Source organism: Vespa mandarinia, chromosome 2 (genome assembly GCF_050613455.1).
Source record: "Vespa mandarinia isolate Hongniang chromosome 2, ASM5061345v1, whole genome shotgun sequence".
In the NCBI taxonomy this organism is placed as follows: Eukaryota; Metazoa; Arthropoda; class Insecta; order Hymenoptera; family Vespidae; genus Vespa; species Vespa mandarinia.
Genome location: NC_140811.1, coordinates 9,071,518 through 9,099,229, shown reverse-complemented (window position 1 = coordinate 9,099,229; position 27,712 = coordinate 9,071,518). Strand labels below are relative to the sequence as shown.

Genomic DNA, 27,712 nt, shown 5'->3' with positions numbered 1-27,712 from the left:
AACAAAGTAAATTTTTCTCATTTCAACGGTGACCCTTCTCTACTACTAGCAATATAATACTACTACATATATTTAGTTTTTATAGTATTTTTGCAGAAATTTTTAATAAAATTATAAGAAAAAACTATTTTGCCCTCTCATCATTAACACTTAAACGTTCAACTCGCCACAATCATTTTAATGAATATCGAATAATCTGCATCATATTCCTGAATATACACACATACTCACATATACCTATATATGATAAAACTCTTAAAATACGTAATTCGTATATATCACATTCTATACAAAATTAATATAATATCTATTATAATGAAACGTATATGTGTGTGTGAGTGGGTGTTTATTTGTCGTTATAATTCGTGCTTGTATTCTACATATATATTTTACACTAGATGTAAATCAACCAAGCACGATACATCAATCAAATTTCCTAGGCAATACGCTTCGTATCTTGTTAACATACGTTTAATTACATGCTATTTAATTAATGACCTCTCTTACGGTGAAGAAAATGAAATCAGTTTTCCTGTATTCTAGGATGCTTGCATTTTTATTTTCCTTTGTTCACCTCTTTTTTGTTTTTCGTTTTCTTCTTCGTTTTCCTTTTCGTTCCACTCTTCTTTTTTGAGAGTTTCGCCATTTCTCTCAGTCTCTCGGTAGTCTAGAGAACAAATTTTTCAACGTTGACCCATCTGTCTTTCAACTCTGATCCATCCATCGAGTATTCATATCTCTCTCGCTCTCTTTCTCTCTCTGTCTCTATTTCTTTCTCTCCCATTAACGAGACTTGAAAAATTTCTGACGAAGATTGTTAATCCTGGTAGTTCTATATTGAATATAAAAAGATTATTAACATAAAGCTGTCTATGCTGAATTTATTTTTCACATCTAATCGTCGGAATGTAAAAAATCCAGTCTTCTATGTATCACGACATTTTCTTATATAATTTTTTCCATGTTTACGAATTATATAACTATATATTAACTATATAATAGCTAAAAATTTTATTTAATATTTATACTTTCTTATTTTATTAGTTTTTTATTTATCGAGCAAAAGATGTCAAGAATATTGTAAAAATCTTGGAAAAAAGAAAAGTAGAAAAAAAAAGAGAAAACGATTCAGCAAATCGAAAGCGAAACGTAGCATCTCTTATAAGAGAAAAAGAATTCAAGGAGGAAAGCCGTTATTGTTCTCGCCCAACAATATTTTTCCACGCTCTTTGATACGAAAAGAACGGGAGGGGGGGAACACTTTTCCCTTGCGATCCTTTTCTGGTTCTCATCCCTCACGTTGTTCTCGTGTGGAAAGCAAGCTTTCTTTTTTCTTCTTCCTTGTACTTCTCTTTTCTTTTCTTTATTTTTCTTGTATTTCCTTTTTTTCTACTTTCTCTCTTTGTTTTTTTCTTCTGAATTTTCTTTTTTTTTGTTTCATTCTTTCCTATTATATTTTCATGTTGGCCAGGTTAGATATTCGCCGTAAAATTCAAACGCATGAAAAATACGAACGGATCCGCTGCAGCTTGGCACGTAAATTGAATATAAAAATTGTACCATGAAACGAGAGAACAAAATAAAAGAGAGATAGAGAGAGAGTGAGAGGAACGTGAAAAACAGAAAACGTGAAATTCTAGAAAGGTGAAGAGAGAGATTGGGAGGGATGGAGGAAGATAGCTTTGGGAATCGTTTTGTCGTCAACATCTCGCGCGACAATCGATATGACAAAACCTCCACTTCCAACAAAGTTCATTTTTCCTGTCGACTTTCGTCGCTCGAAAGTAATAGGCGTGCAATTTCCGCATTCGCGATCTACATTCGACGTTTCTCTGCTAGTACGAAAAAAATAACATGTATGTGTTTATTAAAAAATAAAAGAGAGAGAGAAAGGGAGAAAGAAAGAGGGAGGGAGAGAAAATTAAAGGAACTTTGAAACGTTTTAATCGAAACTGACAACGTTTTATTTAAATATGACGACCAAAAAAGCTACTTTTAAAGTAAACATTTTTCTTTCAATTAATAAAACGTCTTACAATGTTCTAAACATAATTACAATATTGTATGTATATCGAAAACGTTAAAAAATCAATTCTATCCTTTTGTATTCTCTATTTTCACCACGATCGATTTGTCGATGCCATCGTATGTGGAAAAGCTAGCAAATGAGATGTTATAAAATTATAATATAATCAAGATATCGTATATATAGTGAAAACGTTAAAAAAAAATCATTTTAGCTTTGATGAAGATTTTTCGCCCTTCAGCATTTTCTATTTTCACTGTGATCGATCTTCCGACGCCATAAATGGAAAAGCTAACATTTCTTTGAACTAATAATACGTTCAAAAATTGTATGGATATTAAAAGTGTTAAAAAGAAATTATTTTCATTAAAGGCGATATCTTATCTTTCATCATCTTCAATTTTCTTTGTCATCATTTTCTCGATGCCATGTGCGAACGAATAAAATGTTATAAAACAGTAAATATTATTAAAATATTACATGAATATTGAAAATATTTAGAAGAAATCACTCTCCTTAAAGATTTTGTATCCTCTAATATCTTCGATTTTCTCTATGATAATTTTTTCAAAACCTAAGTAAAATATTCTAAAATTGCATGAATATTAAAAATATTAACTAAAAGAAATCTCTCTCGATGAAAATGATCTAATATCTTTATAATTATTATTGTAATTATTTTCTCAAAGCTATATAAATGGAAAAAAAACAAGGTTTTTCCGAACTAATAAAATATATTTTCAATATTACATGAATATTAAAAATGTTAAAAAAAAATAATTCTCTTTCGATTAAAATAATCTAGTATCTTCGATCATGGCTCTGATTATTTTCTCGATACCGCGATTCAGCGAAAAAGTTCATCGTCATAAGCGTCTAAACTAGTTTCAATGGCAGTATCGTTATCATAAAACGCGTATGTTTAAAAATCAAAGGAGATATAGTACTTAGAATATCATCATCAGTTTTATCAGTAAAGCCGATTTTAAAATCGTTTTCGATAGACAAGATTCCTAAGATAATTTCAATTATCATGCTCTCTCTTTCTATCTCATCTCATAAAGAAAAAGAGATAGAGGGAGAGAATCTAGACGGTTCACCCTTCTTGCGTTCAGTTATTGACGAGGCGCTGTGACCCGTATGGGGTGACTGCGCGTCTGTATCTGACGATTCTCCTCCGTTTTCGTATTTCCCTTCAAACGAATTTTACCCTCCTATTAACCCTTATCCTCTCTTTCTCTCTCTCTCTCTTTCTGTTTCTCTCTCTGTTTCTCTCTCTCTCTCTCTCTCTCTCTCTCTCTGTTTCTCTCTCTCGTGCGCTCTTTCTCATTCTCTCTATTTTCTTAATACGTTTAAAGAGGAAATGTTCAACATTCTATTTACGAACATTGATTACATACCTATTTTTACTGAAATTAAAAATTCGTTTTTTTTCTTTATAATAATAGTTCATATCATTATATTAATCAAAGTTAACCTAATTGTTGATTATGACCTATATTTAGGATTTCTCTAATTTTAAGCAATAAATCTGAAATCCTTTAAGTACATGGATTTTCTAAATTCATTTTAGAATTCTACTGATTGTTTACTGATTGTTTGTTACTTTTCAATTAACATAAAAATACTTCGAAACTCTCTTTCTTTCTCTCTCTCTCTCTCTCTCTCTCTCTCTCTCTCTCTCTCTCTCTCTCTCTCTCTCCTTCCCATTGTTTCGGAGAAGGAAAGATTGAAGCGAACGATGCGAGTGCCATAACAGCACCGTCAAGAATCGTGCCAAGTAATAACCCTCCGGCTACTCTGCTATCTCTACACCGCACTTCCTTGCCCTTCTTCTTATTTTTTCACTCTCTCTTTCTCTCTCTCTTTCACTTATTCATTCACCCTCTCGAGAGCAGCTCATATCCTTCGACATAATCCAAAAGAGAAAAGAAAAGAGTATGAGAGAAAGAGGGAGAGAAATAGAGAGAAACTTGGGGTGCACTCCCTCGTACGAGAAATAGCTCGACCTTGACCTTTAACCATCGTCCTACGATCTCGCGTTTAAAGAAGGACCGAAGTAATGGCAGTGGCAACTTCGGGAACTTGAGTAGAAACATTTCATTATCGATCACGAGATATGAACAAGAAAGAAAAAGATAAAGGCAGAATAAATAATGAATTTCATTCTTCTATTTTTTGACGTTTTTCAACAAACCGAATGTTAAAAAGAAAATATGAACATGCTGAGAAAAAGGATGATCTTTTGTTTTTTCAATTCTAGCTTAGCTTGCTATGTTCTGCTTATCTTTCCTCTTTTCCATTTTGCAAACGCTTAGTCGTACGTTGGCTTCTCTGTGTGTGTGTGTGTGTGTGTGCGTGCGTGCGTGAGTATGCGTGCACATGTGTGTGTCCATTATTTTGCAATTTAATGCAACTTTTTGCAAAATTACAAAACATATTAATGTAATTTAATTTAATTATTGCATTAAATATTGCAATAATTTCATGTTTAAAAATAAAATTTTGTTTAAAAATAAATAATAATTACGGTATTATATTCGTTTTAATATTGAATTAACAGATAATATAATATTATCTTATTTAAAGTGTATAAAAAATTAAATATCATATATTAAAGAATTAAAAGAATCTATTTATTTTATGATTATTTTTATTTATTTATTAATTTTGCATCTTCAAGTTTTGATTTTTTAGATAATATTGAAATTTTAAAAACGAGTTTCGAGAAAACGATTTAATTTGAAAAACCAAACAAAAATTGAGACGATTCCATGTAGATGACCATCTTTAATACGACAATCTGGATAATTTGAATTACAATGAATATTGAAAAAAAGGAACTTTTCGATTTGAATCAGGCTCTATTTTGAACAATGTAGTAATACTTCGTTCAATCTAACTAATATACGATTATCAGCACCTTATTTGCACATAGAAACTATACGTATAACTAATTGCATAGTCGCACCTGACGATGGCAGAGGAACTGCCTCTAAAGCTCCCGCTAGTTAGCTAATTAAACCGTTTAACTTCCCGAAATCTAATATATCCGCATAACCACTCTCCCTCTCTCTCTCTCTCTCTCTCTATTTCTGTTATTCGTTGCCACGAATTAATTACTTTATCCTTGACCAAAAAGCTTTCTGTACTTTATTCTGATATGATGGTTTAATTTAAAGAAATACATCAAGCTTGTGAATGAATAATGCAACTCATGCTTGTAAATGAAAAATTTACTTCAAATTACAACGTTTATATGACTATAAAAAATTTTAATTACCTAATTCTTGGAAAAAGATTGAGATACTATATTATAAGCGTCTTAAATATCAAGCTGCGATCTCAAATATTAATTCGAATGTTAAATTTCTATTGAATAGAAAGGCATAAATGTAATAAACAAATTAGGGTAAATATAGTTATGTAGAGATTAAAAGATTAGCTTTCGGTAGGATGGCATGAAGAACTGTATCAAACCAGTTTAGAAACTAAGTCAAACCAAAAAATTTTATATGAAATATTTGAGAAATTCACATAAAAAATCACGTATAATAAGTAAATTCATAAATATATGATGTGGTTTTATAACAATATATTTTGTATTTATTTATCGAAAAAATTTATTATAATAATTTATTTTATTTGTTTATTTTATTTATTCACATTAATCAATTTAATGAATACGATATTTTATAATAAAAATTCCTAATTTTTTCCATTTAGCAACCCAATAAATATGATATTTTATAATAAGAATATCCACTTTTAACATTATAATAAATCTTGGATAGAAATGAATACTATATTATTGTGAGCAAACTCACTTATCAAGCAAATATTTTGAAAATTGTGTCAAAAAATTATGACGTGTAAATATTAAAATTTCAAAGTGTCATAGATACCTTACAAACTTTAATCAAATCACAGATTCTTTTCCTTGCGATCGTAATATTGTTGCCAGTGACAGTTAATCGAAGCCTAGGATCTTTTAATCGGTACTTAGTTCTCTGAACACTCATAAAAAGACGAAGATAGTCTTTCATCGACATCGGAGGTTCCTTCCTATCTTCTTCCAGATAACTACGATTAATCGGATACTTTTTCTGCTTCATCCTTCTTCCTCATTCTCCCTTCGTCATTATTCTCATAGCCATTTTCGTATTTCACAGGAACATCCGATTCTCTTGATCAAATCGATCGTCAGTTTCATCTTGATCCGGTCCTACTCGATCGAGTCGCATTATTCTTTAAGACTGCTAATTATAAGATCATATAATAAGAATAAATATTTCTTAAATAAAATTGACTTCTGAACCATATAAAAATTTTTTTTACCATTTTTACATTTGAATATCTCGGATAGTTTCTAAGATATTAGCTTGAAAAGTACTATATTTTAATGAAATAAAAAAAGAAATATAGATCAGCAACAATTTTTTGTAATTTTGTTTCTTTTTTCTTTTTTGTTTCTAAAGGACAGAAAAGAATGAACAAACGAAAAAATTTTTGTTACATCAAGAAGAGCTTTTCTGTATCATAGCAATGAAAAAAAGAGAGGTCGTATTATAGATAATCCTTTTCATAAGGGACAGAAACGGAACCGACTCTCCACGAATTATTATCCAGGGACGCATATAAGCGCATGCTTTTCAAAAGGGAGATTATGCTTTTGTTATCGAAGTCAGCTTTTTCATTTTTCTTTCCCCTCTTTCTCTCTCTCTCTCTCTCTCTCTTTTATCGCAAGTCCGTCGCAATGTTACAAAAATTAATTTCAGACGGACTCTTGTCAAAGAAAACTTGGATTGAGCAATTCAGGAATAAAATCAAGTAATAAAAAAAAAGAAAAGGAAAAAAAATTTGCAAGCATTTTTTAAATATTATCGAATTTTCGATAATATTCCAATTCTCGATAATATCTCCCCCTTTCTATTCATAAATATAAACATTTTTTATATTGATTTATTATGATGGAAAATGTATAAATAAAAAATACAGTCAAGATTATAAAAAAATATAAGAACTAGAGAGAGAAAGAGAGAAAGGGAGAGAGATAGGGAGAGAGAAAGAGAGAGAGAAATAGTAGTGCGAGAAAGATAAACGCGAAGTAAACGACGATTGCCCTCGGCCATTCCGGTTTAATTAATTCATTAATTAAACGTCTGCGGTCGTACAGCTATAAATCCGAAGGCTTTGATGCGGTTTGAGGAAATGGACTTAACCATTCGTGAATTAAAATCGTAGAATAAGAGCAAAAAATTTTTTCTTATCTTTTTTTTATCATTTCTTTAACGTTAGAATTACAGCAGCAACCAAAATGACAAATTTTAGTTTCTCTGTTTGATGATAAACAAAACTTTGTAATTATTAACTGTCTAATAACCAAATTTCTTGAGTTTAAAGAAAACACTGTATAATGTAAAATTTATATTACAAATTATACGAAATATAACTAATACTATAATATATAGATTTATACTATAGTATATATCAACTATATATATATACGTTATACAATAGTATAACTTATATACTAATATTCTCTGATATAATTGTATCGTATATACATAGTATAAATATATATAGTAACATAATATACTCATATTACTATATTAAGTATACTAGTATAAGTTATACTTAGTATAACTTATATTTATAATAATACTTATATATAGTATAATTTATATTTATCAAATATTAATCTTCGGATATGAACTAACACGATTTTATGAGAACAAAATGAAATAAATCGTAACAAATACAGATATATGAATACCTGACTTAAAAATTACATGGCATTATAGAGGATTAACAAAAAAATTATTAAAAAATGTTTGTATTTGTTTATTATCGTAATGTTTAATAAATTAAGAATGATAGGAAACAAATTATTTTTTTCTTTTATCTTGTAAGTATTTGTAAAATTTACAGGATTTTATAAGAAAAGATCGATAGTTTTGATGTTAAAGATAGAATTTTGTTTATATTATCTATACATTATTAGTTTAGAAAGAATAGAGAAATTATAAACAAAAGAAAAAATTAACTGCTATTGAAAAAAAAATGATTATTATTAACCCTAAATTAATTAATCATTTTTTTATCAAGTCATTCTTTAACAAGTCATTTATTTTTTCGTTTATAGTTTGCTCTTATTAATAATAATTAATAATTAAGTCAAACAAACGTTTTTTGTATCATTATTCCTTTAAAACGATTCATAAAAAATATTTTAATTTATATTTAATATTTATTAGATGGAACTTTTTCGTTTATTATTTCTGCAGATAAAATTGTATGAAACAAGCAAGAATGTTAGAGGATAATCATAAGAAATCATAATCAGGCAAGGTTTAGTTCGAAAAGTCGACAAAAGAAGAGAGCTATTTATCGATACTCATAAAAAAAGTCATCTAGAGTTCATTCTAGAATAAATTCTAGAGCTCATGGATTGCAACGAGTTACTACAAGTAATGAATCCGAGGTTGAGAAAGGAAATCGAGACATAATTCGCACTCCTATTTCGAAATCGCTCGAAATACTCAGAGGTGATTGTACGTATGATACTTTTAAATATATCTATGTGTACCTGCACGTAAGTAGGTAAATACATACATCTTTCTTTGTTTCTGGGTAAATCAGTTTTCAAATTCGTCAGACATAGGTGTAGATTCAACGAATCCCATTCTTTCTCAGCTAGATTTTTTTTCACATTTTTATTTCTTAATACAAGGATCTTCATCGTTAAACAAAAAAATACAAGAAACAATTCTTATTAATTTTTTATGTTCAAGAATTATTGGCCTTTGTAAAAGATAAAGATTTCTATAAATCCAGAGATTTCAATAAAATTATTTCATTTGAAAGCTACATTGTTCACATTCGTTGATGTATATGACCGTAGGAAATCGTAGAAAGATTTTTTATACTTTTATTTTCCTAAATTTTATTTAATTTATTTTACTTTTTAAATTATATTTTTGTTTTGTCAATGAAAAGATATTTATTAATTTTCTATATTTAAGAATCATAGATCATTGTGAAAGAAACAAAAAGTGATAAGGATTTATAGACCGACAGATTTCAATTAAAATAATCTCATTTGAAAAATTTTAAAATATACGCATTTGTCGACGTCTATGATCATAGGAAACCATAAAAAACTCGAAGGTGAATCGAACGAAATGCATCAGCAGCATCTCCGAGCCTGTAATGTCTTAAGTAAAGCACTCTGTTAGAAATGCAATACTATTATAAACGTATCGTGAGTGCTTTGAATATGTCACAGCTGCATATGACATATTCAGACATTTCTACATATCTGAACCCAACGCAGTAGCGACCATTGTCCTGTTATTTGATGAAACGAAAATCGAATGTGATTGATGACAGGCCAAGATGTTTACTTGTCGACTATGCATATATCATTAAGATAACATTTCGTAATCCAAATCAAAATAATATTATCTCTAATATACATATATATATATATATATATATATATATATATAAAAAGAGAGAAAGCGAGAAAGAGAGAGAGAGAGAGAGAGAGAGAGAGAAGAATATTACAGAAAAAATTTAATAAGAAGAAATGATGTAGTTCAATATAAATTGATATAGAACACCAGAAGCAAATCTTGGCTCCTTCATTTTGTAAAGTATATAAAATCATATAAGTTAAACCTCGGATGACACACTCGCATCATCGATTATCACTAGCAATCCAATGATAACCATGATTCAATGACACCTTTATTATATTTATCCGAATGAAATACGTAAAACTTTGATCATCGTATCGATTCGAATTAGTCGTCGATCTTGATACGATTTGACAAATTAATAGAAATCATATAATTCCAAAAAAATCTCATAAATTAAAGACAAAGATACATGAAACTTATATTACATAAAGAAACTTATATAAACGAAAAATAATAGCTTATTATTTATGAGATTTTTATCTAAAAATGATTCTCACATCTATTGTTTCTTTCGAACAACACTAAACCACGGAATGTCAAAGTTCGTCATACCTCGATATCGAATGATAAAGTTCGCATTCGCTCGATATCTCTTTCAATGCGGCCACGTAACTTGGACAAATATTTCATGATTTTCCTTGATCTTTAATAACAATTGGCCCAGTGCATATCAAGGCTCTCAGAATTTGGTAAATGTGCAAAATAGATAGGTGATTATAGTCACACATTTTCCTTCATATTTTTTTGAAAATGATATTTATTGTAAAATATGAATAATGAGAAAGAAATAAAAATAATAATATACGCACATGCACAGAGGAATCATGCATGAAAGAAGCTAAATCCTGCAAGGGGAAAGAAAAGAGGTAAAAAATAAGGAAAAGTATTGGCGGTCTTGAAGTGGACTGACAAGGACGAGGTCGCGAGCACTGCCTAATCGACCCCGGTTCTTATAGGTGTTGTACAGAAGGATAGAAAAGGAGAGAGAAAGAGAGGGTGCAGCAAAAGGGATATATACGGCTGCAGAGTGCAAGCGCATCCCCGGGCAGCAGAGCGATGGTGGATGCACGATGGAAGGTGGGGGTGGCGAGCAGGTACCGGGTCGCGAGCCAACGAGAGAAAGAGAGAGAGAGAGAGAGAGAGAGAGAGAGAGAGAGAGAGAGAGAGAGAGAAGGAAAGAGAAGGAGAGAGGAAGAGCGAGAAGGTGCGACAAGGCAAGGATTCGCTTCCGTGTCCCAGTAGCACTAATGACCGCCATCCTCCCCTCCTTCCGTTAACTCTAGCGTTCTCCCCACTAGCTCGGCCTTGCCCGCGTACCCCCACTCTTTTCTCACTCAGCTCTCTTTCTCTTTCTCTCTCTCTCTCTCTCTTTTTCCCTCTCTCTCTTTTACTCTTGCGCTGGCGCACGACACATCCAGGATGACTCGACTTACGTCACACAGAGCGTCGAGAGCGTGCGACCTGATAGTTTCTCCTCCAAGTTCTCTTCCCCCACTGTACTAACCAACCTACCTCCACCAGGTTCCTTTTGGTACTCCCCTCTACCGTTCTCTTGGGAGAAATACACACAGCGCAGGGACGACACGACGTTGTTTGTAAGTGTTAGTAACGAAGATAGTAGACCTGCTTCGCTGCTGCTTACTCCTGGGATAGTAGTGTGTGATGTAGTGGCAGTGGTGGTGGTGGAGTAGTTATGTAGTACACTCAACGATATACGGTTAGCATCGTGGCTGTATGTACATACGTCTCTTTTCCACTATACCGGCTAACACTCGGTGAGTCCGAGGGGAAGTCGCCAGTCTCTACTGGTACATCGGAGTTGCGCGTTCTCTTGCTTTTCTCCGACCTCTCTCATAACGCGTTTCCCGAGCGAGTTCTCTAGAAAGAGGCGATCGTATAGTTTCATGATAATCGTTCCTTCATTCGTCGATACGTTCGTAAATTCTCTAGTCATATAACTGTTCCATCAAGAATATATATATATACGCATACATATATATATATATATATATGTATATATAAATATATATAGCATACAGACATTATATATATATATATATATATATATATATATATATATTTTACTGTGCATCCTGTTCTTCTACATTTCTACTGCGTCTCACATTTGCATATCGAGAACGTATAAGATACACGTACGTAAGTCTGAAAAGAGCGAGCATGTGTTTGTGTGTACGTACGTGCGTGCTCGAGTTTCCAAGTAAAGCACTGTCCTTTTAGGGCTACGTAACGTGCCCACGAAGTGTGTGTGTGTGTGTGTGTGTGTGTATGTGTTTGTTAATGTGAACGTACCGAGTACAGAGGTATGTGTACGTTACATGATATTTGAGTGCATATAGGTACAATTCATGTGTGTATGTGTGAGTGCGTGTTCCCTATATAGCAAGTTTAAGCAGAAGAAAGAGAGAGAAAGAATTAAAAGTACTAGAACACGGAGAATGATTAGACGAAAAAAAGGTGTGCGTGTCATAAACATGATTTTTTTTCGCCCTCTTTCTCTCTCTCTGCCTCTCTTTCTTTTTCGTTCACATTTTTGTTTCTTTCGTCTTATGAAAAAAAAGAAAAAGAAAAAAATGATGATTAATAAATAAGAGATTCTTACTTTGTCTTGTTTAGATTTTGATTTCTTTTATATACAATCGGCTTTATATTAAACGTATAGTAATTAGAATATACATTTACTATTTTGCAATCATTTTGTAACAATGCATACAATTACTCTCTCGTTCTCATTTTCGATTTATTTGAATCTTATGATTAGACGTTAGAAATGTTACACATTTATATTCTAATGTAGTTGTTCCCCCTTTTTTGTTTAAAGAAAAAAAAACGTGACTAAACCCATAAGAGTAATCTCAAAAGAACTTTCTCGATTTACATGAGAAAGGATTTAGGTTTTTAGGAATTTAATTATTATGAATTAATTTTAATTTATAAAAAAGGAATCGTTAGAAATTACGAAAGGATTATGTCGTTGACAGTTATATAGTCTCTCTATCTCTATTTCCCAAGGCCAGTGAATCGTTCTTATACTTGCATACACACAACTATTGCCATTTTGTGTGCATATACATATATATCATTACTTTTCTCTTCATTTTTTTAAAAATCTAAGTATAGATTTAGAAACGAGGATGTTATATTAGAATATTATAGTATTTGAACGTTCAAGATGTATTTATTATTATGGTATATCTCGTAATTTTTAGATACATTATTATGAAAAAGAAGAAAAAACCTCTCTCTCTCTTTCTGTCTCTCTCTCTCCTCCCCTTCTCTACCCCGCCCCCTCTCTCTATCTATCTCTATCTCTATCTCTATCTTTATCTCCCTCTTTCTTTCTCAAGATTCATAATCCTAATCTATTTGTTGACCAAATGAACGTTCATAAAGTCGATAAAAACTGTTGTGAATCATACGAATTATGGCATGAAAGAAAATTTTGGGAAAGACAGTGCTAATATTTCGTGAGTACACATAAAATGAACCATTAAAGATTTATATTTGGCATCGGCATGTCGTATGATTTACAACACTTCGAAGGCTCTTTCGCGTTCTCTCTCTCTCTCTCTCTTTTTCTCTCTTGTATCCGTCCGACAGGTGTCGTAACTGACCCAGATTCTGGTTAATTCACCAATAGGCTGTCGCCGTCGTTACTGGTGGCGGTACGCTAAAATATATCGTAGGACAGCTGCGCGCACACATTTCGTAATGTATAAACCACGAAACATTGCGAATTAATATATGTATACATATATACCAATCGGATTTTAAATTGACTTTTGTTCGTTAAGACAAGAAAAGATTTGTTGTTGTCGTTCTTTTTTCTTAACAATAACAGTGAGCATTTATTTCTTTTTATTTTTTTTTATTTTTTTTTTGCGACTAAAAATTTATATTCTCGTTGTTTATATGGTTTATACACGTGTATTTGATGTTTTCGTATTTCAATTGTTATATGAAATCATATAAATAACCTGTAAAAGAAAGAGGAAAGAATATCACGAGGAATCTTATCTTATTGGTATGAAAAGAAACAGGAAGAGAAAAGAGATAATATTTTGCTTTTGTCAAGGCGGAAAGTCGTGCTCGAGGTGTATTTTAACGTAACTAATAAATACGAGCGTATTCAAAAAAGATACCGAGACCTTGCGTACTCGTTATATGTTACTCAGAGAATATGAATAGAGAAAATGTACGACAATGACGATTACGACAATTACGTTCAACCACGTAATACGTCTTCTCGCGTGTTATTTTATAAATATATATATTAATACGTGTATTATACTAGTACGTTTATATTCGTATTTATATTTGCGTGAGATAATTAATGTTAAAATGATGTATTGTTTTTATCTTTTTTTCGAAAAAAAAAGAAACGAAAAAAAAGAACAAAACATTTGAAGAATTATTGAAAACATCAGAAGAAAGCACGAAAATCATTGAAAATGGAACAATAATCGAATGTTTTCTTGAACGCGAGCAAAAGAGACGGAATAGTCGAAGAGAGAAAACGAGAGAGAACACTGCACTGAATCGATCGGTGGTCTAATCGATTCGATACTCCCACGCCCGTTCCAATCAGTGCCCGTACGAGTTATACAAGACGTTGTGATTGGTTGGTTTTCTCTCTCTCTCTCTCTCTCTCTCTCTCTCTCTCTCTCTCTCTCTCTTTCTCCCTCTCTCTCTCTTTTACGATATCTTAATTTTCACTTAATACATCAAGTCCGTGTAGAAGATTCTTCTCAAGACACAAATTTGAAAGAAGTAAGAAAGAAAGATATTCTGGATCTAGATTTATCGAGCTACTATGATCATTAACGATCGAGATCTATCTAACGAGAGAAAGGAAGCAGCATAAAAAGTGGCGACCGTTCGAGGAAAGTTTTCCGGCTTTATAACTATATTAACTTTTTTTTCAACGCCCAGCAAGCTTTCACTCGTTACTTTAGAGTTCAGCGAATATAATCAGAATCGGACTCGATTGTCCTTATTTTTAACTTGGTCCGTCAATTAAAAAAAAAAAAAGAAAGTAGCTTGTAACTTATAAGTTGAGATGAAAATCAATTTTTCATTATCAGCAAATTCTGGATATAATGTATATATCATTTATAGAATTAATTGAAAATCGAAAATATATGAAAGATCTGTTCTGGAAAATATTGAAAAAGGAAAAAATAAATAAACGTCGAAATCTTTAAAAAATTCTGAAGACAATTTATTATAAAATAAATTGATAAAATTGATTGATAATCGAAAATATATAAAAGATTTATTGTGAAAAAAAATTGAACAAAAAAGAAATAAAAATAGATAAATAAAAGAGAACTCTTTTGGATGGTACGTAAAACAAGGGACGCATAGTTCTTTTTTATAACCGTATTACTTTGAACAACGGAGGATAATGTGAATAGTGGTCGAGAAGAAACCTAGCGAGTGCCTTCCTAATCTACCAGGCGCAGAATTAATTTTAGCTCTTTCAATAGTTTAACTCTCGGCGTGGCTTCTCTTCTACATGGCAACTATGACGTAGCAAGCTCGCGTGGCCGCGTAAATAAATAAACGTCTTGTCTCTCATGCATGCTGTCTTCTCATCTTCATCATCTTTTTCTTCTTCTTCTTCTTTTTCTTCTTTTTCTTTTTCTCTTTCGTCCTGTTTTTCATCTTCTTCGTTTTCAGTAACAACAACGCATCCCGAGAAAGTTAAAATTCGGAACATGACGAAACAAAGTTGATACTATTTTTATCCTATTCTCAACATTCGATAAAAAATTTCCCGAAAAAATCAACTTCTCTAAATTGAAAATGAGATTTTAAGAAAAAACTTCATTTTGAATTTCATACTGAAATTTGATTCCTCTTCACACGAGAAATACAGAATAAAATCACTTAAATTCGAAACAATTTTTCGTTTGATTTTTCACGAAACGATAAAGAATTCTTTTTGGTTTTTGGTACAATGGCCAAACATGTAGAAACTTATGAAGTGATTGGAAATTCGTGGTATTAGTAAATACATATATATATGTACGTATTAATATACGGGCGGGTCATGAGTCGATCTTTGCAACAAATCGTGCTAATTCGTGCTTAATATTGATCTGAGTTTTTCCAATCACCTTACAAATGCCTCAGGTGTAAGAATATGACCTAGTTTTCTGGCATAGCTCGATATAAAGAACCTATTTCTAATATGTATCGCCCTATTCTGAACGTTATTTCCATCCTATTATCGACAATATCGCAAATTTCAATCCTTAGATATTATTGCCATTTTAAAAATCTTGTATATACGATTACTGTAGATATTTTATCATCAAAATACTAATCGGCATTTACATTTTTATTTGCAAAATTAATAATGTTAGAAAAATTAAGAAATCTTTAATAAATTTTCATTTTTAAATACTAATTAGTTGACTGTTAGTATAATTTTTTATATCACAAAGGATGAATTACTAATGCTGATTGCAACACTGTATAAGAAAAGTAAATACTTAGTGGATACAAGGATAAACATGAATAAGTCAGAGAGAGAGAGAGAGAGAGAGGGAGAGAGAGAGAGAGAGATAAAAAAGGAAAATATTTTTAATAAATACGTCTACCTTCTATCTTTTTATCATCCTTTACTCCAATCTCCCACTAATGACTCTCAAAATTACCTTCGTTCCGTTTAAACATTCTTCTTATCAAAAGCTTCTTTCTTCTAGTTTCTCCCTTACGCGAATCTTGAAAAATGTGCTCCAATTACGAGCCGATTTGCTACGTTTCATAATCTTTTCCTTTTTTTTCTTCTTCTTTTTTTATTTATAATATCGCATTAAAACGAGCAACTTTTTATTTTCCTAGAAAATAATACCAGTTGATTAAAAAATTTTCAGAAATGTCATTAAGGCAAGGAGAGTTCTAGAAAAAAGAAATCTTAGAATCGAAAGTAATCTTCGGAATTCGTTTTATCGGAACAACGAAGGTTAGTCACTGAGTAAGCTGACCTTCTGATCGATGATAGAAAGTCAACGTACCTCCTATTTCCAATCGATTCAATGTTCAACATCGATATGTGTCGTTATTCGATCAGATGACAAGAAAGCAAACTGCTGCTATTAAACGAACGGTCAATTTCATTCGAAAGACTGAATCGAATCGAACGATCATATTCGCGTTTTAATTTGTTATTGAAAATAATGAGAATTTTGTATAGTTCTTTAATATTACAACGCATATGTCAAATTGATTTTATTTATTACTTTTAGAGTTTGTTACTTTCTAATATACATATATACATATAATATATATATTTATGTCTAAATTTCAACTTTGTCATTTTTTAGTTACGTCATTCCTCGTTAACTTCAAGATAATAAATAAATAAATACAAGAAGATAAAAAGAGAAAAAAAATGCACCAACCAGCCACTCAAATGTGTAACTTATTATCGCAAGAACGAGTGATAACATTCGGATAATCGTAGTGTATTGACATGCGAGGTTTAAAGGATTCCCCTTATCAGAGGTATACCGTGTTTTACGGAATACATTCGTGTTACTCGAAAGAATATTCATGTATATTAGTAGTCAGTACTATGTACTCCCATATAAATCGAATATATCTCGATAAAAAAAAATGACGATTCATGTATCAATAAGCGGTTTTATTAAAAAGATATTGTTTTTCACTGGATCATAAATTATTTATACGAATTACATCTTTATTAGTTTCTTTTATAATTCATATACAGGAAGTTAACTTGTATGATTAAAAAATTCCAATCAAGATCACCGTTGCATTTGATCCAATTTACCGTCTCGTTTTGTCTCGTTCCATCTTAGTGCTAACGAGACAAGAGAAAAAGAGAGAGAGAGAAGTTTCGTTACATATATTTCTCGATCACTTTCATTAACAAGCTATAAGATCTTGTTAGAAGAGCATGCGCAAACCTTGGCAGTTATATCTGAAATGGGTATAGGTTTAGATTAAGTTTTAATCTAGATTAAGATAAAGGATCACACGATCTTGCTCGTTCAGTGGTGAAAGCGATTTGTGTTGTTAGTATCGTTAAAAACTGGTAGAATGTTTGATAGGCTTTCTTCATTATGATCTTCGTATCTGTTTTTTTCCATTAATAAGATAAAAAGACGAGATCAGACAATTATTTTCACTTTCTTAATCTTGTTAAATGAAAGAGAAAATAAAAAATATAAAAATATTAAAAAAGGAACGTATCATCGAGTTTTATCAGGTTGAAATATTTTTTCAAAATAAATCAGACGCAACCATTATTGTTTGTTTTCATATCGCTCGAAGTAACAAGCAAATGCTTGTTTTTCAAGTTTCAACAAAACAGATTTTTCAAGTTTCTCTTATCTCTTCGAAGAAGAAATTAAATGCAATAGAACTTCTATTCGGGAAATTATAGATCGTCCCGATCTAATCATATAATCTCATGGATCGTATGTGTCCAATCGAATTTTCTCCTCTCTCTCCTTTCGTACTCTCTTTTTTTATGATGATAATATGTGATATTTATTTAACTAATTATCATCTCTAATTCATTTCATTGATCATCGGGACTTATAGTTTAACCCTTTAATGTTAGACATTTTACGGGACAAAATTTTTATAGATATTTATTACTAATAAATATCTATAAAAAATACTAAATACATTTTCGTTTATTTAGATATAAATATATATATATATATATATATATATATATACATATGCATATATTATATATATATAATTTACTGTATATTTATGTTTATAGTAATTATAAATTAGTAGTATTTATAATTTTTTTTACAGATCGATTGAAGAGTACGGAATCAACAAAAGGAAGAACGTTATTGGCTGAAAACGACAACAAGGTAATTGAAAAAGTAAAAATATCGAAAATCTTTGATGAAAGATAAAAAGGAAATGATAAAAATATGATTAGTGACTTGCTTTCTTATGATTAAGACTTAGCTTTAATAACAAAACAGAGATGAGAGCGTCTACGTTTTAGAATCTCGTGGCAAGAAGCATCACGAAACGGAATGCGTACTCATGACATTTGAAGACGTATCTTAATTTAAAACGGTAGCACAGAAGGTGAGCTGCAGAATGCATCGATTGGCACATCTCGTGTTTTGGCAGTCTTCTATTGCCTTTCATCCTTGTTCTTCTTTCAATGATCTTTTATAACACTAGATATATAAATATTAATTATAAATTTTTATTAAAATCCATCAGGTTGGCGGGTATATTAAAATATAGTTTTTTTTTCATTATTAATTCATATCATTATATTAATTAAATTCAACATAAATTGCAAAAAAATAAATAATATTTATAGTTTCTGAAATTTTAAGTATGAAATATGAGAAAAGTCAAACTGACGAATGCATCATAATTCAGTTTTTTTAGTTCATATCATTGAATCAAGGCCAATATAAATTGCTAAAAAATAATATTTATAATTTCTATAAGTTAAGTATAAAATTTGAAATTCGTCAATTTGACGTACATTAAAAAAAAACAGTTTTTTTCGTTTTTAATTCATATCATTATATCAATTAAAATCGATATAAATGGTACGCTTAAAAATAATAATATAATAACTAAGTATGCAACCCAAAGTCCGTCAAATTAATAGATCCCGTAAATCTAATGTTAAAAGATCATTCTTCATCGTCTTTTTCAACAAGTATAAAAAATTAAAAAGAAATCGTCTATTTTAATTCGAACGAATTATTCTAATCAAACGATAACACTAAAAAAGAAAACAAGATTAGTTTGCGATGTGTATCATTAATTGGTCGATGTGGTCGCGCGTCTCGTTTGAATAGAAAAATTTAAAGGAGAGTGGCGCGATGCACTTCGGCTTGTTGGCACGGATACGATGTTATACTAAAAGAGGGGTACACACATAGAGATACATATACATACATTTCTCGTAACGTAACGGTGTAAAATGGGCTGACGTTACACGATAGAGCGATTATGTCGTTGCATTTAATGAATGCTGGGTCGCTGCAAGCGAGAGTTCTAGTCCAAGGTTAGAATACGATTTTTCGTGAATATGTTAAAAAGTGAACGTGTTTTAATTCATGTGAATTTATTTCTTTTCCCATTAAGTTTACTCTTTATGACACAATTTCTCTTTTTTTGAGTCTTAACCAAAAATTATATTATATAAAAATTATAGTATGACTGTTATAGTATAATATATGACATAATAATATTATAGTATATTTAATTATACTATACTATATAAAACTATATTATGTGTGTATGTGTATATATATATATATATATATATATATATATATATATATATATATATGTAGGATATTTTTTGAAACCCTACCTGGAAGATACGGACTGACTAACTCAGATCATTCATTCTTGATTAATATATACTTTATTAACAAAAATACTATAACTAGGATATTACAACTAGAATACTATAACTAGGATACTATACCTCTTTTCTATCTCTAGCCTACTCAAGGCATTACTTATTACTCTTTAATCTATATTATTCTTTTCGTTACTCTTGTTGGTCCACTCAGGACCGTACGTAATACTTTTAAAACTGTTCACTCACTCGTCTCTCTTTCAAACTAAATCTCTTCTTTTCTTTCTATAAACAAACACTCTTCGCAAAAGGCAAATCAGACTCTCTTCGACTGCTTATCTCGCACATATACGACTAACTAGGTTTGGATCCTTCCATCCCTTCATTTAAACGTCGATCGGCTTCTTACACACACACACACATGATTAACTCTTTAGAGTTAGCCTTCCATCCCACACACATACACATATACATTCACACACATACATATATATGAACCATATTATATTAGAGTATAGTATAACTTAACTTAGTAACCATTAATCTTCGGATATAAATTAACAATTAATTTTGTGATGAAGAGATAAAAGATTTTTTATGACTTAAGCCTTTAAACTTACAAAATTAAAAACATGCAGATATATAACTAATATTAAAAATCTACATTAATAGTTTTTAATAATAATAATTAATATATATATATAATTTTGATATTCTCATTCTATTATATCTATTTAAGAAAAGATCAGAAGTTAGAGAAATATTCATATATTTATCCCGAATATCTGTTTCATTTTATTTATCTACTATCTACTATCTACTATTTATCTACTATTATTTATCTATTTCTTGTACAAAGTCCAGTCAATACTATAAGTGCATGCGAACTTATCTTTCCTAATACATTTATTATAGCGATTATACAGAGAGGTGTAAATAAGACATATATACTACATCAGTTAAGTAAGAAAGAGGAAAATTTAATCTTATTGAGTTGCTTTATCGATAACAAGCAGAATTAAAAGACAGACAGAGAGAGAGAAAGAGAGAGAGAGAGAGAGAGAGAGAGAGAGAGAGAGAGAGAGAGAGAGAGAGTGAAAGAAAGAGAGAGAGAGAGAGAGAGAGAGTGAAAAAGAGAGAGAGGGAGAGAGAGGGAGAAGTACAATTTCATCATTTAATAAGAAATCGCTTCTGTTTGAATTGCATATTTATTACGTAGACTCATATATTGCTTCATTATTCTCCAAGAATCTAGCCCCAAGATATCTCGAACTATCCAATAACGTAATTTTCGTATTGGAAACCAAGGAAACAACAAAAAATCATACAAATAAAAAATCTAAAACATGAATGAAAAAATTTCTTTTTGCACTTTTTTGTTCAACAAAAAATTACTACGTTTTCATAATGTAAAAAAGTAGTAAATTGAAAAAAAATAAAAAGAGAGAAAGAGAGAGAGATAGATAGATAGATAGATAGATAGATAGATAGATAGATAGATAGATAGATAGATAGATAGATAGATAGATAGATAGATAGATAGATAGATAGATAGATAGATAGATAAATAGATAGATAGATAGATAAATAGATAAATAAATAAATAGATATAGAGAGATAGATAGATAGATAGATAGATAAATAGATAGATAGATAGATGTAAGAAAAAAGGTATGGGCGAGCGTAGCCAACTACTATTAAAACGGTATCACGCGTTGCGGCCTACTATTCGTTAGACCTTGGACGCATTGAACTGGCACGAGTATGTGCGCAATATTTCATTGTTCGAAGGTCAATCGACAACATATCGATTATTGCCGGGAGAAGAATTTTGTGCGAACTCATTTGACATGCTCATTCTCATATTAACAAGAATATTTCTTTTTCTTCCTTTTATTTTCTTTTTTATTTCATTGGAACGTCTATAGTACTATAAAACGTCATTCAAACAAGAAATTACAGAAATATTAAAAATTGATAATAATAGCATATAATTCATCTAAATCAAATCGTCGGTATAACTTGTAAAAAGTTTTATTTAGGCATTCCTTCTAATCATTTTACGTTTCAAATCGTTTCGAATATCTTGAATCCAACGAATTTTGTTATCATTATCGTTAAAAATTTTCAATAGTATCGCACTAATCGATTAGAATAGAATATCAGTTCTACGTGTGAACATGTTTACGTTATATTATATTTTATTATTTATTAAGCGATATATAGGAAAAAAAACAGGAGAAAAGAAAAACAAATGAAATATTAAATCGTTTAGGAATATTTCAATGGCAAATAAAAAAAGAAGATTAAAGATTAAATATAAAAATTCACAATTTGTAAGATGATCTTTTATTTGTATTGTAAAATCTTTCGTGAATGCATGGCGAGAAACATTTAATTATTCGATCGTACCGCGAGTCCATTTATCAACGATCAATAAATGCCGGTCGAAGATCCTATTTCCATTTCGAGTTAAGTTTCTCAATTTTTCTTTCTTTCTTTTCTCTTCTTCTTTTTTTTCAAAGAAAATGAAGAACTTACGTATTAGAAAAATCTTGATAAATCTTTGACTTTATCGCGTGGTAATAACATTATCGTTTCTAAACGGAACGATTGCATCGTCACGTTGAGAAAATCACAATTGTTACGTAAAAACTTATCGAAAGAGCTGAAGGACAAAAGATACTAATAAAGAAACAATCAAAAGAGACATAAGAAAAATTCGAGAATTCCTTTTTGATTATTATGAACGAATATTTAATTATACCAACGAATAACGAGAAGAAGAAAAACAAGTGTATGTTAATGTGAAATTTGATTGAACTAATCCTACAAATTTATATACTAACTAATCTTAGAAGTCTACTATACCTACATGGTATTCTTTTTATACTGTATCTAACTTTAACTTGTTAATTAGAAAGATTTTTGCTCGTAAATATATAAAATTTACATTATTTATCTAATTAAAAAAAAAATGAATACGGATAAGATAGTTTTAAAATAAATTAATTAATCAGAAAATATAATATAGTGGAAATAAGAAACAAATAATTAATTAATATTTGTTATTAATTAAATACATAATTCATCTTTTTCAGTAAAGAAATAAAACATATTTTATTACTTATAATAAGAATTAAAAAATATAAATCGTCTGAGAAAATGTTTCTTTTTTCGGAACCTTATAACTTTATTTGAAAAATTTCTGATAATTCAAAAAGCTGGATATTTTGTTAACGGTATACTCTGTATATAGATATATTTCTACTTATTTCATGGCGCCTGCGCCTGCAATTGCAACATTGCGTAATTGGATTCAGCAGACGTAGACGTGTTTACGCTCGAACTCGTTCGGTAGTTGAAAGTTCTCATTTCTCCCTCTCCCCTCTCACTCATCTCTTTCTCTCTCTATCTCTCTGTCTCTGTTACATGAACGAAGGAAGGTCTCGCAATGACCGTGGCCAATTTTATGAGAGCTGATCGAAACTCATGCTTCGTGTTCGAGTCGAACTCACTTTTGAATTTCCCGCCAGATTTTGTTAAACTTTACGCAGGGTTTTCAAACGTTTGATCGTTAAGAATTTATTTGAAACACTTCGTTAAACAAAATTATAAGTTATTAATTATCACATTAAATAAAAGATAATTTTCTTATCATTATTATTCTTATTGTTCTGTTCTGCGTTATGTAAATCTTCTTTTTTAATCTTCGATAATTGCACATAATACAAACATTTAAATACAAGAGTTAAATTTATTAAAAGATAAAAAAATGATTTACGAAATATTTTAAATGAATTGAGTTACAAATAAGACGATTCTTTCGCGTTTAGCAAAGAAAACATTAAAAACGAAATAAACTTTATATGCAATAAAAGTAATAAATTTTACATAAAAATATAAAAAATATATAAATATCATAAATATATAGTAATATAAATGTATTACTTATATAGATAAATATATCGAAGATTAGAAGAAAAATTTATCTAATATTTTAAAACTCTAATCGTAGTCAATAGCAGTATTTCAAAATTCGAAGAAAAATCTCATAGGTATGTGTAAGAAAAATTTCGTAAATGGAACATCAACGAAAATTCAGTTATCACGTTTGAGCAAATTACTTAAATGATAACGTGACGTCTTATCTCTTTCTTCTATACGGATTGTATTCTTATCGTACGACCCTTTCATTATCAGAGAAAAAAAGAAGTTAGGAAAAAAGAAATTAATAGGCCGTGAAAAAATAAAAAAAGAAAGAAAAAAAAAGGAAAGAAAAGAACAAAAGAAAGAAAAGAAAAAAAAATAGGAAAATCTCGCGTTAGAAAACGGAAATTAATGATGAAACGAATGCTCGCTCGCAAACTCGTATTATTTATCTGCGAGTAAGTGGAAGGAAGAGTTCGATGGTCTTGAATAACATGAGTTTAAAAGAAAGAGAGGAGTTAATAAAGAGAGGAGAGAGAGAGAGAGCTTGACTTATAGAAAAAAACAACAAAGTATCATACCCGGAACTTTGGACCTTGAGTACGATACAATGTTAGAAATTACGTATAAATATGTGTATATCCGTGTACATATATCTATATTATACATATATGTATAATATGTATATATGTATATATAATATAAACCAGACGTTACTAGGAGTAACGATGATATATGCACAGTGCACACGCATGCACGTGTCAGTCTTGTTGGCCGGCAGCAAACAGGAACACGACGATTATCCGGCAAATGAATGAAATCGAGTGAACTGGCTACTACTAGCTACCACCATGAACGGCAATGCTCGTCCGGGCTTCGTTGTATTGCGTTACATGTAAAGTTACCTTAGAAATAATTCAAAGTTATTCAAAGTCGAGTCGAAACGTATGATACAAAGCAATTTGGTTTCGAACATGAGATAGACTTTATTAACTGAATTGATAGATATCTTAAATACAACATTTGTTTTTCTATTTATCGTTTTACGTTTATTTAAATTCATATCGTCAACGTGTATTATCTATACACACATGTAATTTATGTTCACATATACAAAAGCAAAAGTCGATGAAAATATACAAATGAGAACACGATAGAAAGATTTAGTTAATGAAATACATACATACATTTATACATATATACATATACACACGCGCGCGCACACAGACAGCACATACATATATAGATACATACATAATGTGTATCTACATTGCATAGAATGCAATTCATTTATCATGATCATCGTTTTCTTTTCTTTTTTACTCTTTTAACAATTAATAATTTACAATTAAGTTCTTTATAAAGAGTGTTATAAAATAGATTACGATATCATCGTTGTGACATCGAAATTGATCGACGATGGAAATTTTCAAGAAAGAAACAAATTTCGATCGATTACGTTTAATACCATTCGTTTTGTATAATAATTGCATCGTATGCATACATGCATTGTCATTTCTTTGAAATTACAATAGCATAATGACGCATGAAGTTTCGCACGCATATTCACTTACACGGACATACCTACACACACACTTTTTACTTTTGAACATAGCGTTTATAGATATTTCTTCGGTTTCTGCAAGTTGTCAAAGCGTACACAACAGTGGCAGCATCTCCTGGCGATGTAAATTTGATTTTACAATTAGTCTTATATTGCTCCTTACGTAATAGCAGATAAGTAAGAAAGAAAAAGAAAGAAAGAGAGAGAGAGAAAGAAAATGATAAATAGGAATATAGAAAGAGAGAGTCATTTTTTTTGCGAATGGAAATCTTATACATTAGAGTACACGCATACACACGCATGTTACACGCGAAATAAGCAAAAACATCGAGGAAACGTAACGCGAGTATTTCTATCAAGAAAACTATATTACGCAGTAATACATCGCGTCATATCTATGTTACATATGTGTGAATATATCTATTTTACGAGAGCGACAGATTGAAAGATAATTTTATTCTTTCATAGATTTTCAGTTATCTCATTGGTGCTCCAATTAAGATTATGATCTCGCATACCTCAAATTTTCTTTTAAAATTCATTAAGAATGTTTTTTTGTCGTAACATATGTGTGTATTGGTGATTAGAAATAGCTCTGTTATATGAATTATGAGTTATATTTTCAAAAGAACAAAAAAGAAATAGTGAGGATATCAGAAACGTTTCGTGGACAAGCAATTTCTTATTTTATATTGCAATTTCCTCTTGTCGGTTATTCTCTCCCTCTTCTCTTTGTTTCTCTCTCCCTCTTTTTCTCTATCTATATCTATTTATTTATTTATCTATTTATCTATCTATCCATCTATCCATCTATCTATCTATCTATCTATCTATCTATCTATTTATCTATCTATCTATATATATATATATATATATATATATATATATATATATATTTATCTATCTATCTCTTTTCTGATTTATGTCGTCTTATTTCGTTTCAAGTTTCATCGATATCAATATACTCTCGAAGCTTTCAAAAGACCTATGGATCTTCCATTTCCAATTTCGAAAGAGATTTTCTTACTAGTTGAGCGTTACTTTACCAACGGATATCTTCTCTCGTTCACAAAATTATTTCCGTAGAATTCACGTAGACTTCTCAAAAATAGCCAACTTGGTAATTACTCGGTGCTTCTGAAATCCCTGACATTATCGCTTCAAAGTACTGGCCAGATCTTTGAGATCAATATTATATCTCATTTTTCTTTTGATCGAATTTTTCTTTTCTTTTTTATTTTGAAATTTCAAGTCATTTCTATGAGATAATTGAAAAAAAAAATGAATTTCGTTACTTCTTCCTGATAAGCCAGTGGAAATTTCTTAGAAAATTAATTCTAAACGTTACGTTAATTTACAAGTAGAAAAATAGGAAAAAGAGAGGGAGAAAGAGAGAGAGAAAGAGAATTTCACGTATTTTCGCTGAACGATCAACGACAATGGAAAATTCTTGAGATTTCTACGACCATACACGTTCCTTACGGACGATTCGATATCAATGGCGAAGCGAACGTTTATCAGCTGGTCAATGTAACGTCGATGGAATTCATTTGATATCGAACTTTCATTTGATTGTTTGAAGCTAAAGAGAATTTTTCTAAGGAAAAGGATGTGTCGTTTGAAAAAAAAGTACGTGTGGCGCGTTATCAAACGAATAAGCTAAAAACACATCCTCTTCTATATATCACTGATGGCCTTTTCACAGCGCCAGTTTAATCGCAACTCGATAAGTCTCCTCGTGTACTTGCTGGACTTTTTTCGAGTGGATATATGTATATACGTTTATATAGATATGTACCTACCTATATAACTACGTATTCGATAACGGACATGACGTACGACAGACGACGATTCGTTCGATTATTATACATGAGGATTTACCACAAAGCGAAAATACTTTTTGTCTTCTCGAATATTCCATGACATTTTTTCTTTTTTCTTTTTACGAAGATTAAAAAGATCGTTCCTTGTTTGTCTTTGTATTCTTCATTTATTTCAACAGAGAATGAGAGAGAGAGAGAGAGAGAGAAAAAAGGAACGTAATTTTTTTTATTTTTTCGAAAAGTATTTGTAAAAAGATTAAAAATAAAAAGAAAATTTTGAACGACAACCCTTGACATTCTCTTTCTCTCTTTCTCTTTTTCCTTGTAACTGCACCTTGTGGAAAGTCGATGCGACGAGTAGTATAATAGTATATGTCGGTCGGTCGGCTGAAGCGACGCGTCCTTGCCAGATAGCTCTCCCCACTACTCTTCCCATGGTGAGCACCGCGACGATACTGTGTCGCGAGAGGGGTAACCTATTGCCGAGCGCTCAACCCCCACTACTGAGCCGAATCTCTACTT

General features: G+C 30.6%; 1 protein-coding gene and 1 long non-coding RNA gene across 6 annotated transcripts in view; one reads left to right on the top strand and one right to left on the bottom strand.

Moving 5' to 3' along the window:
• Positions 1-141: 141 nt before the first annotated feature.
• LOC118450300 (uncharacterized) lies at positions 142-27,676 on the bottom strand. Of its 2 annotated transcripts, XR_014983863.1 has the most exons (4): positions 27,525-27,676; positions 10,944-11,388; positions 5,932-6,285; positions 142-832 (listed from the first exon to the last, which is right to left on the bottom strand). It is a non-coding gene; the product is annotated as an uncharacterized LOC118450300 (long non-coding RNA). The 2 variants fall into 2 exon arrangements; XR_014983862.1 differs by lacking the exon at positions 27,525-27,676 and having other exon boundaries at positions 10,944-11,002.
• The window catches only part of LOC118450296 (uncharacterized), a 38,099-nt gene continuing 21,527 nt past the window's right edge, over positions 11,141-27,712 (top strand). The window contains exons 1-3 of one of the 4 annotated variants that reach the window (XM_035885966.2): positions 16,413-16,501; positions 16,863-17,043; positions 18,337-18,398. The gene's annotated coding sequence lies outside the window, so the exon portion shown is untranslated. Of the gene's footprint in view, positions 11,243-11,385; positions 11,444-16,412; positions 16,502-16,862; positions 17,044-18,336; positions 18,399-27,712 lie in introns of those variants that run through there. The other 3 variants (XM_085665021.1, XM_035885965.2, XM_085665022.1) reach the window with 3 other exon arrangements.